The sequence below is a fragment of the Strix uralensis genome, chromosome 13 (assembly GCF_047716275.1).
Source record: "Strix uralensis isolate ZFMK-TIS-50842 chromosome 13, bStrUra1, whole genome shotgun sequence".
Classification (NCBI taxonomy): Eukaryota; Metazoa; Chordata; class Aves; order Strigiformes; family Strigidae; genus Strix; species Strix uralensis.
The window spans coordinates 14007198-14025336 of record NC_133984.1 but is presented as its reverse complement, the minus strand read 5'-3'; the positions used below and the strand labels follow the sequence as shown (position 1 = coordinate 14025336).

The 18139-nt window shown below is 43.3% G+C and overlaps 1 long non-coding RNA gene across 3 annotated transcripts in view; it reads left to right on the top strand.

Moving 5' to 3' along the window:
- Positions 1 to 18139, top strand: part of LOC141949407 (uncharacterized) — a 75597-nt gene that overhangs the window by 7435 nt on the left and 50023 nt on the right. For all 3 annotated transcript variants that reach the window (XR_012630753.1, XR_012630752.1, XR_012630754.1), the window contains exon 3: positions 16636 to 16712. This is a non-coding gene — a long non-coding RNA (uncharacterized LOC141949407). The remainder of the gene's footprint in view (positions 1 to 16635; positions 16713 to 18139) is intronic.

The window sequence follows — 18139 nt, the reverse complement described above, 5'->3', positions numbered from 1 at the left end:
GATAGCAGTAACCATAGAGTAGCATCTGGAGCAAGGTGAGATGTTCCCTTCAGCACTGACCTGGAAGGCCAGTTGGGAGAGGCCAGGACAGCCCTAGATGTCCCACTCTCCAGCAAGCCACCAACAAAGCTACACAATCCAGCCTTCAGAGAGCGTGTGATAATCTTGCAGTGATGTGAGGGTCATTAATTATGACTATTTTTTCTTTTTGTTGAATATGCTACAAGACTATGCTCAGCACTCCTTTCATTGAGCTGCCACCTTTGTGTCAGATTTCACAAGTAAATGCTTCTTGACTCCATAGGATGAGCATTGAGATTATCACTAGCACTCCACTATTACACTTATTACACTAACTCCAAAGTAAACCAGAGCGAGCTACATGACTCAGTGCAGCCAAGCCTCAGAGGCAAAAATAGCAGGCTGGTGTGCTGAGTTGATGGAGAGAATCAAAGAGACACTGTCTACCAAAATTAAAATGTCTGCAAATGAGCTTTCAGCCAATGCAGAGCCAAAAGAAATGTTTCTTCCATGGACTTATTTATTTTTGAAATCTGAAAGGAAGCAGTTGCTGAAGACAAATGGACATTGTGCTGAAGGTTTTAGAAATGAGACATGGTGGCACAAAGGCACTGATAGTGAAACTGCCATCACTGATCTTCATTGTCCAAGCCAAGAAGGACTGAATAAAAGCTTGAGCTAAAGCCAACAGAAGCGAATAGAAGTGAATGGGAAGATTTCCACTGCCTTTAATGAGTTTTGGCTCTGAACCTAGATGAAGAAGCATAACTAGCAATGAATAAACTAGATTTTAAAAATCACCTTTAACAGAACAGAGTGGTATTAGTAAAATAACAAAGGGAATCTGTTTACAGTGCATTTTTTTTTCGAAAGGTAGCTATGTCCCACATTAAATAAAAAATCTTAAGCTTCACGCGTTGTCCTTGCATAGGTCAGCAGCATCAGCTGCCAGGCTGGAATCTCAAAGCAGAAAATCCAAACCTGTCCTGGCTCCTCTAGCAGAAAGCCTCTCTTTGCCCAGCCACATGCTAGCAGCTTTGGTGTCCTCTCACCAAGGCCAGCCACTACTACCTGGAAAGGATGAGGTGTCACACTGAAGAGAACAGAGGGCAACTATGAACGCCGTCAATATAAACAGAAAGCGCTTCAGGAGAGTAAGCACCTGCCTCAAGGCTGCAGACAGAAGGACTTGGTGCAGCCATAGGGCACTGCTAAAACAAGACTCATTGGCACAGTTAATTGCGAAATTAAGGAAGGAGGTGCAGAGGGAGCTTACAGGAGGACAGCAGGACAGTTTCATCTATCTGTACAGTTCCTGCTCACCGCAGGGGTGGGTGTTGAAAGGAAAGCAGAAGAAATATTTCATATTTGTTCATTCTCTATGCTTCAACTAGAATCCAATCTTAGGAGACCGTGATGGCTTTTTACAGGCAGGCAGACTTGAATCTAAGAGTCTTTCTCAGCAAGGTCACTGAGTGAGTCAGTGCAAGGCCAGGAATAGCGCTCAGGACCAGCACGTCTGAGCGGCTGTGTGGAGCTGGAGACAACAGGCTTTCCTTTGTCTCTTGGGAGTCACCGCCCCAGCCAGGGAGCCCAGATCAGGCCCTTGTTTCAGCACAGTCCATGCTGTGAATTTCCAAGATAAAGTATACACTTCTTGGATGCTGTTTCCTCTAAAAAAAAAGCTAGCAAGACCTTGCCATTCTCAGCAACTGCACTCTGCAATTTTCCCTGTAAATGAAGTCAGATATGTGCTTCCCATTTGGTGCTCTGCCTCCTCCAAGTTTCTCCATTAGCGGTCTCTTAAACTCAGTGGGATGTCAGACGTTACATGGGAGGAATGATCTAGTTGTCAGGGCATTAGCCTCTGGTTCAATAGCATCATTCAAACTGCTCCTCCACCAAAGCCCACCTGTATGTTTCTAGAAAAGTCACTAATCTCTCTGTCCTTCCATTCCTTGTCTGTAAAGCTGGGTGAAGTATATATCCCAAAGACCTGGGGGTCTCATGAATGCTGTGCTCCAGACTCTGCAGTAACACCAGCTATCGAGTACTGTAGTTATCCTGAACAAGGAGTCTCAGCCTGGCAAGATACTAGATTTACTAGCAAGGTGAGAATGTGCTTCAGGGTTAAATGGGAGAAGGATGTCACTACAGCCTCCCATGGTAGCATGGCATGGGGATGAGACTGACTGGACCTGGCAAGCTGAATTGAAACTGCAGCACAGTAAAGCCTGTATCCCATGGCAGGTGAGTTCTGCTTGTTTCTGCCCATAATGTTCAGTAACAAGTGAAGTTCACAAGCGAAAAAGAATTGCTTCTTCTCCTTTTTAAAAAAACTAAAACTTTGTGTTTTCTGGAGGCCATGCACCTGCCATCTCACAGCCTGTTTACTAAAATTTAAAGAACAAAGCAGTTATTTTTTAAAAGCCTTAATATCTCTAACAATGCCATAAGGCTCTTTTATACAGAGGTTCTTCTGGGCATCAGGAAGAATGAAAAATACTGCATGGATTTCATACACTAAATGACAGAGGTGGGAATAGCAAGGGCTTTCAATAGGAAAAAAAAGGATTTAAAAATCAGCAAAGTGGGCTCTGAAGACTGACTTGTGCAGTTCTCATCTCTGCTTCTCTTATCATTTCTTTGTACAAGTATTTGTCTTTTAGTCTCTTGGCTGATGTGTTTAGCAATTAGGATCGAGATCTCTAATCACAGCAACCTTTTTAGTTGTGTGTAAGGTAGTACTTTCTTCAGATGAGGGTTAAACTCACAGTCTGTTTTAAAAATGCAACAAAAGCATGAAACTGCTGCTTAATCTTTTTTCTTTTAGCTTTAAGCTCCTTGAGCCAGACTTGCTCCATTTCTCCACACAGCGTGGAGTCCACACTGACTGCTGGAGAAATTGTCATCTGCAGCTAACTGCGCATTTGCTCTGAAGCTATGTGTCTCTCATTACCATAGATTTGTGGCAGCAGTTAGTAGGTCGCAGAAAACTTCATCATCTTCTCCAGAGTCCAGGGACATCATCAGATTTATTGCCTGTTGCTAGTGGCTTAATCCAAGATGGGAGTGCTTGGCGTGAAGGCAGGTTGTGCTGCTACGGCAGCAGCAATGCTGCGTGGAGGAGCTCACCTAGGAGGCTTCGGCCATTTTGCAGGAAGGAACCAAAGGAGAGCTCCACTGGGACTGCTTTGGGTTTGCCTCAGTTCAGACTCAGATTTCAAAAAAAGGACCAAATCTCTCAAAAAAAAGTTGGGAAGGAAGGGAGGAATTGCACTTCTCTCTGTCCACACAGTGTGTCACCCTTACTCCATGCCGTTGTGCACTCAAATAACATTCCTACGGGATCATAAATGACTTTTAAAGGAGCAAACTTCACTGACTTATTTGCAGTCCATAAACTGACACTGTGCAGGTGATATGGGGATTTTACTGGTGACATCTTTAGCCTGCAGAAGGATTAAACTAGCAGCTTTTTTTGAAGGAAGAGGCAGCCTTGGGAGATGAGCCATTGAGGTATCCTGACAGCACCAGTGGGTTTGTGGGGGTGTTGCAAGGCCGAGAGCTGCCTCTTCCTTCCCAGCATTATCCCAGAGCGCTAAGGAAAGCAGTTGTCCTTTCAGTCTTTCCTTCAGGATTCATAACCAAGCTTCCTATTTCCCCCTGACAAATGCTGCTTGCTGGAGCCAACTGGCATGAACACCAACACTGACAGCGGAGCCTCTTCAGAAAGATTTGACTGTTGCCTTCACATCAGGCAAAAAGACTTTCTAACTCTCATTTCTCCCACAGCTCCCCATGGCCTCATCACATGATTTCAGATCTTCCCCTCAGTTCTCTTATATCATTCTCCATCCACTTTTGCATGATGAAACCCTTCATGTGCTCCCAGCTCTTTTTGAGTCATACTGGCTCTCACAGTGACCCTTATGCTCCCCTTTTGTCACCAACCTGCGCACCCCCCACCCCACCAGCTCTTCTGCTGCTTTCCTGCTTCAGCATGGTCCTGATCTGTCCTCACAGCCTGTCCTACCCTGTCAGCCTTTCTTGTGGTGTTACCAGTGGTGCTGTACTTTCACCCTCCTTGCTTGTTTGAACAGTTATGCTGCATGTCCATGCCTAGCTACTGTGCTGTCCCTGACACTGCGTCCCTGCAGTGCAACTATTGCCCTGTGCTCCTTGGGTTTCATCACAAGCAAGCTACAGCCATTGTGTTATTCTGTGTTTGACATGTACTGCAGTACCCTGCTCTAGGGAGTAGCAGGCTTGACCCAGGGCAAACTGGAGGGAACATACTTCTTAATAATACCACTCCCACTTTCCTTGATGATAGTTTGTGTGGAAAGAGGCAAGGTGCAGGATTTGGAAATTGCAACATGTCTCCTTTCCAAGGAGACATGTAATTGTATTGGAGTTGTATCTGTGGGGGTAGGATTCAGCACATCTTTTTATTCCCTAGCTATGTTGGCTTTATTACTCCATTTCAGTGGTTTTTGTTACTCCATTAGAGGTACATTGCAGTGGTCTCAGAAAACCCGTCATTTTCAGTGAGACTGTTTCAGGAGTAAGGGACTATTCAAAATGCATAAAGGTAGCAGAATCTGGCAAATGGAAACTGATAAAGAGATGTAACAAAGACTGTTTCATAAGGTATTTTCTGCCAATTTTATGCACTGTATTAAAATTTAATAGGCATGAAACCACCAAGGTTCTGTAGAAATCTAACACTGTTTTATAGAAATTGTTTAAAAATATATAAGCTGCATCTTCTGTTAGTGTATATTGGCAAAATCAATAGAGCTATGCTGCTATACACTGTCTGTCTTTCTGTGACATATAATTGAGTAACAAATGAGTTGTCTGCCATAGATTGTTGGAGTATGGTCACGAATTGTAGACTGAAATTATTAGCCTGTGTTAAAGCGTATGGCATTCTTCTAGAAGAGTTTTTCTTTTAGTCCCATGAACATCAAAATAATGCTACAGCTTGATGGCTGAATAATAGCATCCTTCAAATCCCTTTTCATAGCCCCGGAAACCCAAGCTGAAGTAATGTCATGACATTTTTACAGCTCTGATATTAACTCAATTCTGTGTGATTTGACTGTTCTTTGTCCTCTTCCTTGAGTCAAGAAAGCAATGCCCCTGAATGACAAGGAAAATGTTCCAGGGTCAGCTGCTAATACTTGCTTTTTTGCCATCCTGTTTGGCAGTAGCTTATTACATGTGTTGGCCTGGACAGCAGTAGAGATTTTGCAATGGTTTGCAATGTTATGATGATAAAGAGTTATTTACTGCTTCAGTCTCATAGCAATGTTGATCTCACTCCTCCACCATCTCCAAACAAAAAGCAAGATAGGGAAAATGGTTTAGAAGAGGATAAAAAGCATGGATCTCATTTTAATATTGAGTGTCCACTGAAGACTTCCCTTCCCCTGGGTGAGTATCTTGGCTTCCTTCTTTCCATGGGCCACATCCCTCTGGCAACTATGGTAGTTGCTTACACTGAAAATTCATGTTATTCAGTTACAGTCCTACCTTCTTTTAATGCAATTTAGCAGCTGGAAATCAGGAGGAGAGCCAACAGCATGGGAGCAGCCAGCTCCCTGTGTGCCTCCAGCAGCCAGCCCGCACACCATAGTGTGGGGCTGCTGCCATGGCTGCAAAGACTATGCTGCTCTGAGTGCAAAGGCAGCAAATCTTTTCTTTGGCGACTGACATTCCTTCTGTTCTTTGCACAGGAGGGGGAAGAGAGGCAGGTTTAAGACCTGCAGAATGCCTGCCTGCAGATGGTTGCAGAGAGGCAGTGTATATCTAAGGATGTTAGTAAGAAATAAGACTCAGTTGGGAACAGCACAAAGGAATAGGTGAGGGAGAAGCAACTTCCTGTAATGTTCTCCATTTAGGACAAAAACGTTTAAGAACATAAGACCATCCATAGTATATCATACCAAAGATTCATCTACTCCATCATCCTGTCTGACAGTGGCTCAAATTGGAGGCATTTAAAAGGCAGCAAGGAAATAGTCTTTTACAGGATTAGTTTCCCAGCCTGCAACCATCTGGGCACATGCTGACTGAGAGGTGGTATCTTTTTGCTTAATAGATCCTGGTGTCTTTGTCCACTATGACCTTAACCACTCTCTTCTTGAGGGCATGTGTGCTTTTAGTATCCACAGCAAGGTTTTCCATAGCCTGTCTGCAAGATGCACGCAGAAACATCTTCTTTGGCTTATTTTCAGCATGCCACCTGCTAGTTTCATTTAGTGCTCCCCAAGTTTCTCAGTGCAGCTCTTGTTGCTTCTTCACACTCCTCATGCCACTCCCATGATTTTCTAGACCCACATCATTCCCTTCCTCCCTCCCTCCCCTATTTTCCAGACTGGAAACTCCCAGTTTGCTTAGCCAGTCCTGGCATTGAGGCTGTTCCATATCACCTTAATTTTTTTAACCTTTTCCAATGGAGATCAGTTTCTAACTTGATGCTAATAAAAGAACCAATAACTTCCTCTGCACCTATGGAACAAAAAGCCTCAAGGAGTGCTGGAGCAGGCCAAGCCTGCAGAAGTGGTAGTCAGCTGAGGTGGGGAAGATTTTGTCCCCCATAAACCCATAATATATTCTAGGACAACTATAGACAGTTTCCCATCAGCCAAGAAAAAAGAGAAGCAAAGCAGAAAGCACTCTTGAAACTATTTAGGAAATGTAGGGAGCCTTTCTGAGACAAATTTCCCAAGTGCGTGAGTGTTTATTTCTGTGCTTAGTTCAGATTTTGTTTTCACCCACGCTCACACTTTGTGCTTGGTTCTCACCAGAATGCTTTAAGAAGCCACCTGTGCATGACACCCCCAAACAAAGACCATAAATCCCTCATTCAGAAACACCGTCTTTGCTAGCCACAGCCCTGCAGAATTTCATTCTCTCTTTCCTTTCCCTTCTTACAACTGACCTGTGTAGCTTTCCCCCATATGGCAGTGATTTTAGGTCCCTCCATGCTCAGAAACTCAACCTGAGGTGCCTTAGACAGGAGTGAATCATAAAGAAGATGTTTATCTCTTTCTCATTCTTTTAAAAGGTCTCAAGATGAGCATGTAAATTCACATGGATTAACTCCCATCACAGACTGGGATGAGCCCACAATCTTGATACAGAAATCACGATGGGCATCTGGTAGTGCATTTGTCTATGCATTCACTCTGATTTATCCTGGACAGGCCACCATTACCAAGGGCTATGTTGTCCTCTATTCTTGTATGATATGATAGTTAAAAGCAATGCTACAGATGATTTGATCATTTCTCTTTTCAGCTGCCTGTGGTCTGTTGCCACGTGTTGTTTCTGATGTGACAGAGGCCCAGAGAGCCATTATATAGGAAACTCCAGGGAAAATGGGAAAGATGCTTATTTTTCTTGGCGTACGAATGATTGTTCTGGCCAAACTGAGTCCAACTTTGTGTGTGTTTATGTCACACTTTATCATTTGCATGGCTAGTCCTGGTATGGGTTTCAGGGACTGGTGGTTTTGTAATTTGTACAACCCTTGGTCTGTCTGCCTTTGCTGTCCTCCACTGTAGTTGTGGCAGTTTCCTTTTTTATTACCACTTCCTCCTGAGGGAGCAGTAATTTATGGTCAGAGGTTAACCTCATTTGCTGAAGCATCCAACTTCTATGCCAGTAGATCTATAAAAATGGAGAATGGGGATGAGAAGATGGGAAATAAATAAAATAGATATTCTTCAAATGACATACACAGCTATTCTTGTTGAGACACAGAAACAAAGGAATTTCTGTAATGGCTGAGATCAATATCAAATCCAGTGTTCTGCCTTTGTTGGTGTATTGTAGCAATACTTTGGAGGAAAAGGACAACTCCATTAAGTAAAAATTGTGAAGTCATCTGCCTGTAATGGGCTTTGCTCTCTAAGCCAATTAGCTTCTGAGCCAAATGCTAATTGGTGGACACCTTACAGCATAACGTTCCCTTATTGCTGTAGGTTTTTACACAGTTCTGTGCAACCATGGGTCCTCCCCTTGTGCATACAGCACTGCTAAGCCCTTGACTTGGATGTCATTTTGTGGTAATGAGTTCTGCAGATTAGCCGGGCATAAAGACAGTTCTTTCCTTTGCATAGCAATGGCAAGTGGCCGCAACTCAAACTTTCACATTGTGCTCTCTAGCTACAGCTTTAGAAGGAGCTGGAAAAAATGCACTTTGTGACAGAAGCTGCTGTGAGGCTTCACACCAGCATGAGAGAAAGGACAGGGTTGGATGTATTTGTCTTATGAGACCTCGAGTATCCTAGATTTGTCTGGGCAACTCACACATGTGTGAGATCTGAAGTTCAGGGGTTAGTGACTCTGGCAACTATAGTGCGTTTCCCTTAAATCCAAGCTCTTGGAATTAAGTGGATGTGCCAGACGCTGATGCCAGGCTTTTGGGTTTTATTCAAGGTAGATTCTAGCCTTTGTATTTATGTGTGTACCTGTATGTCTGTATGGGACTACAGAGTGCAAAACCAGAAGGCAGTCAAGGAGATATGGGTAATGGGATTCCTTTTCCTTCAAAAACATACTAGAACTTTATCACTGACATGGAAAAAGGAAATGGAATAAACACTTAATTCTTCAAGTTGTGATAGCAGCCACAGACTTTCCGACCTTCCTTACAATGAGATTTTGGTCTGTTGTACCAGTACAATACCCCATCTCCTAGTTTCAAGAGAGACCACTTCAAAGTATGGCCTCAGTGCAGCATCTTTATAACTGAAGGTGGACAAAGAGACCCGTTAGTACTGCACCAGCCACAGGATTGGTCCTGCAAAACTACAGCACATCTCTTGAGATCATAGGGTGGTACTTGATCTATTTAGTATTTAGTGTTTATTATTTAGTATTTTTATATATTTCTATATTACGTTTCTATTATATTTCTATAGTACTTCTTTTTTTTCTGTTTGTATGTAGATATGGAACATGTCTGTAATGCTCACTCACACATGATTTCTAAGGCCTATATTGAGCAAAAAATAAGACAGGATTTATTTCCACTTACATGTTCCATCCTCCCCTTCCTGCCCCACAGTTTTTTTTCATGATGTTCCACATTAGTCATAAGCATGCAGTGTTGGTGATCAAGCAATTATCCATTTAATCATCAAGCTCAGTTGCTGGTTCTAGGGCAGGCTCTGTGGTTTGATTGACAGCTGTCAGGAATGATCTGTTCTTAGACATCACTCACATCTCACCCACCAACCCGCTCTGCTGTTTGACCACACATTAAGATCTGTTTTCTACTGTCCATCCATCATTGTCCTTTCCGCTGATGTCTTCTGGTCTTTTTCTCCAGTAGCCACCAAGAGCAAATGATCACCATCTCTGTTGTTGGCTATTGCTTATTGATTAGTAGGTCAGTTCCTGGATTAATGGTGACTCAGATGCATTAAACTATTAGAAGGCTGTTCAGACAGTGTAAGCAGAGCAGTAATAATCCAGCTCCTTCACAGAACTGTGGGACTTGTATTTCTCACTGAACCTCCTACCATTTTCCCATGGGGTGGGGGTTAATAGGACAGACTTTCTGGTTCATAGCCATGGGTGGGCGTCCTGTGTGTCTCAGCCAGCCTCAGGCTTCAGCTCCCCTGGGTGTAATGAAGCTACTTCTGTTTCCTTGGTAGAGCTCTGTCCTAATTTTGGCTTCAGCATAGATGACTCTGTTAGCACTTGCTGGACGGAGCAGCTTATCAACTTTGGCTGATAACTGGCTGGCTCTGCAATATATAAATCAGTTGATATGTTCCTAATTTGGTCCCCCAGAAATGGGCTGAATGTGACAAGGCAATAATTTTAGGTTGCAGGAGTCATGTTTGGCTAAGATGAGTTGGCAGCTTCCCTGAGACTGATAGAAAATATTCTAAATACAATAAAGAGCACTGCAAAGCCTAGCTTTAAATAAATATTAGGCTTTGACACTAACTGGAAGAAGCCAAATTTCCAGCTGCCAATAGGATGCCCAGCTCCCAGGAATGTAATCTGAGATTCTTCGCTCACTTTGTCTCAACAATTTAATAATCATTTGGGCTGAAAAAGTGTTGTCCATCAAAGTGGTTTTGAACATAAGTTAAAATTGTCCAGGGAATTCCTCTACTCAGCTGCAGTCTGACACAGGGTCTATTACTTGCTGCAGACTCTGCAAATACCCTCATCCAAGCACTGTGGCTATTCTCCATCCTGCTCCAAACATGGCCCTGCCCTGTCAAATAGGCTAACCAGAACTTGTAATAGAGAGGTAACACAAGACCATGAACCCCAGCACTGTGCAAATTTCTCATGAAAAACATATTTTGAGGTTACTCATCCTTGTGGTTATTTTTTGGCAGGTCCTGTTTGGTAAACTGCCCTCTGTTTTGTGTTTACTGATGGGAACAGGGTGGGGATTGCTGTTGCACTGAGTGATTATAAATATATGTTGCATCCTTTCAGCAACGGATAAAGCAACTCCCCTGGTTTGAACCAAATGACTCCAGCTCAACTTTCAGAGCACCTAAACTGCGTGATCTGCAGTCTGCAAGATTCCCTGGTGGCAGACAGAACATCCTGGAAAAAAAAAAAAAGCCAAAGCCTAAACAAAACAGCCTCCTATGAGCTAAATACAGGGATACACAGGAAAAGCTTTTAATCTTGTATAGACAGTCAAAATTGTCCTGTCTTCCTCTCCCCTAAAGAAAAAAGAGAATCCTATAAAACATGTTTTACTACGCAAGACATTGACTGATAAATGAGAATGAGAGAGGGGAAGTGGGAGACGAGGGACCATCTTGTGAAAGAATGGCTTGGATCTAGGACATTAATACAAAACATGCCTCATTCTCACAGAATAAATGGGCACAATTTCTCCAGGAGAGAGGTACATGAGCAGTATCAATGTTGCATTTAATTTTCTTCCCTCTGTTCTGGACAGTTGTTTTCCTGGGGATCAGTGGACACTTTAACTGCTAGAAATCCCACCTCTGGCAGGAGAACAATGAACAGTATTAAAAATGTAAATCCCACTGGACTAAATGCACCTAGAAACATCAGTTTGGCTCTATAGAGGCCAGAGGGTGAAGATTTGGGGCCTGTGTCCATGTGGAAGTTGTACTAAGACTACAGGTTATCTCTGGGACATTCAGAAGAGGAGGTTTGGTCCTTTTGCTTCTCCGTTCAGACCCCATGTTGAGCAGAGTTTGACCAACTCTGAGCCCTGAAGAGAGGTGTCCCGGATCCCACTGCATTCAGTCATATGTCCCCAAATTTGTGTGTCATCCTCATGCACTCAGGCTTGTCTTGAGTCTCTGAGTGTCTCTGGCCACTTGGTTCAAGTTCTTACAAAAATAAGTAAAAATCTCTTTCTCCTGAATCTATCCTTGCTTAAGAAACAAACAGAAGATTTAGTGGGGAGTTTGGAGAGGCTGTGCGGAGAGGGGAGCAGTGAGAAGACAGACCCCAAATAAAACCCTGTTATCATATTACTCTGCTCTGTTACAAAAGAGCGTGAGTGTACTAATGACAGGAGCCCCACACCACATACAGGAAAAGTCAGGGCTGTTGTAGGAATATGTGCAAGGACACATCCTAAGCCTGCTGTGAGGGAGCCTTCTTGACAGCTGACCCGACCCACCGTGCTGTGTCTGGGGAACTGAAACAACGGGTCAGTGGTTGAGTTTGCCAAGCGGGTTGGTTCGTGCCATATGCAAGGTGTGGTACCAGGGCAGTCAGGTTGAATATTAGGTGTATTCAAAGAGTCAACAAAAAAAGTCCTGTAAACTTTCCTCTGGTTGGCATTCCCCTCCGTGCTGATGGTATGTGTTGGACTCTGAGCTACAAGTCTGACCCGTGTGTCAGAACTGTAGTTGCTATGGGCAATAACTGCACATAGGAACAGCAGATCCCCGCTGCTTCTACAGGAACAAACTCCATATCTTAGGACTGGCTTTTTCCCCCTGTGAAATTCTTGCAGAGAAGCTTCGCCAAGTCTCTGCGCGTTACCTTTCTTTTCAGGGCTTGCAGTAAATATCTGTGTGGCCTCTGATCCTGAATTTCAGGAACTTTATTTGAACACACATGATTTAATTTCATTCTCAGGTTAGAATCTGGCTCTTGGGGTTGCTCCTCTCAGCTTCCTCCAGTTACAAATTCCTACCAACTCTTCCAAGGGCACTCTTTCCTGCACAAAAGGCAATGATCTGGTGTCATACCCAGACCCTGATCTTAGTAGCACTCATGCATCCCTGAGTTAATTTCTAGCGGCAACAGCAATGCCTCATTCTAAGATAAATGGAGGCAGATGTGGCTGAACCTGAAGGAGAACATTAGGTGCCCCTTTTCTCATCATGGCTGTGGTGCCTGCATGACGGATCAGCCGATCCACCCTGTAAAGAAAATGCATGTGAACTCTGCTCTGATGTCCAAAAGCTGACTTACATCCTCTGTGCCTCGAGACTGCTTTTTCGTCACCTCTCTTCCCTCTTGAAGTATTAATAGCTTTATGGTGAAATAGTTTCAGTTTTAACAGGAGAAGAAAAAAGAAAAAGTAGAACAAGGACTCGAGCCAGATCCTCACCTGACATAGCCTTGATAAAAGGCACCAAACCTACATGTATCCCGGTGTGCGTGTGTCTGTTTATCACTAAGGCAAAAGCTCTTATCACAATGTTAAAACTTCTATAAGCAAAGAGACAGGCAACTGCTTTTTTGTCAGCTCGATTCCTTCTTCATCCTAAATATGTGTAGCATGTTCAGGACAGTTCTTGCATCCGAATCTGAAGGCAGAGCATTAACCTTTATAAGCTTCAGGAGGGATTTAAGCTTCCCTTGATTTCATATTTTACCTCTCGTTACGTGTTACATAGCAGTGTGACAGGAACAATGCATTGTCCTTTTGAAATGCCTTTTATTTAGTGACTTCAAAATGCTTTGAAACTATTTGCCATTTGAAATAAGAACTGGGTCAGTTCTGCCTTCCTCGTTTTAGAGATGAGGACAAACAGGTAGAGAGGTTAAATGATTTGCCCTGCAAAAAGGAAATGTATGTATAGTGCAGTTCGGAAGAGAACCTAAAACTTTTGGCTCTGTTACCTCTGTACTTACCACAGGAATGAATTTCTTCCTTCTGTGAAAATTACTTCCTCAGTTATCATTGACAGTGAGGCTGCCAGCCAGAAAATTATAATTAAAGAGAATCCAAAGATCAGTGGCCCAAAGCTGAGCTTTCTCTACAACAAACTGGACAGACGATTTAGAGGGTACCTTTAGAAAAGAATGGGGCTGGCTCCTGTGTGTTCAGCTGATGGGTGAAGTAACTGTAAAAAGTCTCAGGGTCTCCCAGACCAGCCTTGTACCTGCTGCTAATAGCCCAGCCCAGCACCCTGTGAATGTGGGGCCGAACTGGAGCAAGGAATCAAATTGCAGGGTATTTGCCCAATCACATACTTCTAGGAAACTGCAGAGCACCAGTGAGTAAACCTGGCTAGCCAACAGATGTAATAAGGATTTCTTCTTTACATTTCTGTTTGCTTTCATTGGTAATCAAACCCTGAATGTGGAATTCACTGGGAAGTACATTGCTCTTGATGATCTCTTTTATTGAAGGGCCTTGTGATAATTTGTGTTTTTCTGGTAGTGAGAGTTTCTGGAGAGATGAGGTTGCATGAGAGTCTCAGTTTTCATTTAACAGTAAAATGAAGTTTCTAGCCATCATAGTTGCAGAGAAAAGCCTAGGTGACAGCTCAAAGAATACACAAGCTTGAAATGTTGCATGCCAGGCCATCTACATGAAATCACCCTGAAACAAAATTAACATGGATTTCAGTGTGTTGTTTTATCACCTTGCAGAGGAATTGCAGGCTTAGAAAGCAGAAGCTGTTCTGAAGCATTTTAAATATGTCAGATTTATTCCCAATTTATGTGACAGTACAGTGACAGCAGGTCAAATGAAACTCAATAACATTTCAATAATGTCTCAACAAAGCATCTCAGGAAGCTTAAAAAGAGAAAACCAAATGCATGATTGTGCTACACCATCTTAGAATTACAAAAAGAATAATCTGCATTTGTACCTGCCTCCTATTCAAGGATGATGCAGTCCCACACAAACTGCAATGCACTTTGCTACTCCTATTTTTAGTCACAAAGTACCTGAGGATTTCCTGAGTGGAAAAGTTGCTTACTAAAAACAACTCCACAGGAGTTCCTTCATTCACCTTTGGCTTGAAATCTGCCTGTATTTACTTCCAGTTGTGTCTGTATCACATTTTCTTTTAATAATCAGGTTTTGACTTATGAAGGGAGGTTTCTCCATCTTGTGATTCATGTGGGACCATTTCAGTGCTACGGCAATCAGCATGAAGTGCTTTTGACTGCAATATAAAACGTGCCATATAGGCCTTTGAGGAGAGTCCTCTGACAGCTAAAGTGCTCTTAGACTGAAGATGAGCAAATCCACTTCCCAAATATACCGATTCTCTTTCTGCAGTTTTCCTTCTTGCATATATAAACACTGCCACAGTACCTAGTGTGATGACATGATCTTGTCAAGTGAGTTGTGTAAAGCGAGGGATACAGGAGCAGGAGAAGTTGTTTTAGTCAGCACTGCTGGTCCTGGGGACCCCAAAGTTTCCGTAGATGGTAGCCAAGTTTCATCTTGTTACCAGATGTGACCTACAGCAAGTGGATGTCCGCTGCTCCTATTGTGTCTGTGCATCTTGATGCAGCCCAGCTGGGTTATGTTCACCTGGAGCTCCTCAGAGTGGTACCACTATTTGTTTTGGTAGGAAACATCCGTGTCATTATCTTTGTTCTGTAGCATGGCACAAAAACCTCAACAGATCTGGCTCAAGGGTGTTGTATGAATTTTAAAGTATAGCCCCTACATGAACAAAAACCTGATATCATTATCCTTAACAACTTTTCCTTCATTCTTGGTGCATCCTTGGAGAGGAAGGAAGAAGACGAGGTCTCCAAAGACATGACAGGATTTCCAGCAGGAAGGGCAGCATGTTCTTATCTGAGAAACTTACTGGAAGGGGAAGGATGGGAAATGTTGATTCATCAGTAACTGTTGTGGAGCAAATATTTAAAAAATGGCTACATTTTCATGTTGTTTATAAATAATCGTATTTTTAAATGCCATGTCGAGTAAGATTATGCTGGGAATCACTGATGTGATTCTGGACAGTCTGGCAACTTTGTGTGAAAAAACAGCACCTTTTTTTAGTTATCTACAGAAATAAAGAGGGTGTGTGAGTCCCTGGAGCCAAACAGATGAGGGACCAAGGAGTTATTTAGAGAAACAGACTGGAACATTCATGCTTGAACAGGGACCATGAAGTGTACAGGGACTGGAAGAGCCAGCATGACCAGTGGAAAGCAACAACAGCCCCTTCTCATTCACATGAAATATGGCAGGAGCTGATAGCAACTGCAGAAATTATCTTTTTAGACAGAAATTGATTTTCACAAGATTGCCAGTAGAGAAAAGAGTGCACTGGCATTAGCAGAGCACATACAAATTCCAATGTTTGCTTCCACCCCTCCAAATGAACAAAACATCAAGAATTTTGACAGCGAAGGACCTGACCCTCTGAAAAGTAATTTTCAGTGGACTTGCAGATTCTCCTCCTGCAGGCTGAAGGACAAAAATAAGTATTCTTTCCCACGTGACAGTTTACTGCAGTCTACCTGCCATTTTGGCCCGTGAGCACAGCATGTCTGAGCTGGCCAGCTTGGACAGCAGATAGATAAGTGCCTGAACAGCAGCTAGGGATGAATACATTTCTCTCTGTGTTCAATCTCTAAATGTCTCCTGCACTGTTCTGTAGCTTAATTTTGTGCCAGACATAAAAAAGGAGATAATGATTATTTAAGGGCAATAACAATGTTTATTTAAAACTATTGCATCTAAAACAGCAGCAAAAAATAGATTATACCTTTATATTCCAATATGCACAATAAAATTGTTGAATTAGCTCAGTATGTGCCAACAGGACATAGCTTGTTGCATCTTCTTCTTCTTTTCCTGTTATCAGCCACACCAATGATGGCAGAGAACATTTTGTCTTTGCTCCTTGAGGAAAGTCCTTACGCAGCATTACTTTTAAGCTGTTGATGATTTTCATGTCAAAAGCAACCAGATTTCAGGAGTCAAGCAGGGCTTGTCAGATGGTTTAGGATACTGGTATTGAGAGACTGAATGCAAAATAATCACTTACTTTGGGGAAGTGGAAGGCAATGGGGAATAAGACAGAGCCCGAAATGATGTATTTCCCTGTTGACATGTGCATCTGAGAGAGCCCTGAAATGTCAAAATCATAAAAAGTTGTCCCAAAAGGTTTTAAATGATGGCAAGTATTACAGCCAAGCACCCAGTGATGCTTGAGCACCGCATAAGCCATGAGTGGAGCCAAGCAGGATGCAGCCAGCACCATGGGTCTGTCCTGGAGACAGAGGGGCTTTACAGGGTGGGGCTGATCATTGAATCACGCGCAATTCAGGCTGGAAGGGAGCTCAGGTCTGGAGGTTCAGCCACCACTCAGGGCCAGGCCAGCTCCTTCTGAAATGTAATAATTTCTCTTCTAGGAAATTTGACGAGTCTTCTTCGAGCAACTAGCTGAAATCTGTTCCACTGCACATCACCTGAGCACTGCCTGGTTGAGGTTTGTTTGTTTGAAAAATATTTTCTCCCTCCTTCTTGTAAACAAACAAGAAATATTTCCTGCTTCAAAACATGGAGGTGGGTGAGGGGAGAGGAGCATGGAGAGGGGGAGGAAACCAGGAGCACAGAGAGCAGGAAATATTCTCCCCATCTGTGGAGACAGGAGAGAGAAGGTGGGGAACATACCAACATACAAGTTATTAACAGGGTTGAGGATGTGTTATTTTACTTGCGATAACCGATGAAACCAGATAATAAAGGAAACCCATAATTTTTAAGGCAGATGAAAGGTAGTCAAGGAAACCCAATATCTTCCTTTCTTTACTGTCTAGCCTCAAGACAAACACATTCTCTGATACCGATGCCATCATGATAAAATCACATTTTAAAAATATCTATACCTGTGCTGCTAGTAGTGCTAGATTATTAAAATGATGAGAACTGTTCCCATTTGTCTGGCAATTCCATCACTGTGCCACTATTAACTAGTGCATCCCCGTTCGCCACCAGGAAGAAATATCTAGGGACAGCCTTCTCTGAGTGAATCACATGCTTAAGGACCATGGACTTCATTTAACAGATGAGGAAATGATTTGAAGTGCCATCAGACATGGGAATAAATGGCAATGTCTGTGCTGCTTTCAGAGGGGGTACCTCAATGTGTGTTGAGGTTCAGCTCCTGTTGTGAGAGAGAAAAGGTAGGGGTAGAAGCAGGAGCCTGGCGTGGGCCTCCTCCAGCTTTGGTGTCCCTCGCTGCTCCTCTCCACAGCAGTGATATGGGCTCCGTCCCGGGTGGACCTGGCATTACACAGTGGGGGATGTGATGGTGGCTAAGCTATGGCCAGCAAAAAACTTCCCATCCCCTCACGCACAGGCTCTGGTTATGAATTTAGGATCTAGCTCATCTTTGTTTCACCAACCAACGTTTTCCCTGCTTCTTCATGGCTGGATAAAGTAACTAGGCAGACGTGCTTTGTTAGTCATGTGCCTTACACTTAATTTTAGGATGTTAGGGAGAGTGCCCCTTTGGGTGGCTGACCAACCCAAAATTGCCTCTGGATTGACTTAGAGAAGGAGAGTGAGGCAGTGCGGTCCCAAGTGGCATGGTGTGGGAACTGACGTCAGGTCACATTTTATAAGAAATATTTACATGTCCGGGTCTGATAAAGCTTCATTGTGAAGCTGCCAGTTTCCTTCCAAGGGCTGTGAGGATGGCTCCATTGTGGCTCTGAAGGAAACAAGGACGGGGTGGAGACTCATCCAAAAAAATGCATGAAATATTTTACAGATGAACTATGGAGAATCAGAGGGAAGCAAGGGCAGGGCAGGGCAGGGTGGGAAGGGGAGTCTGCTGCACGCAGACAGCAGGCTACAGTCTTGGCTGACACTACGGGGCATTTGGCACTCCTAGGGCAGGGTAAATGCAGA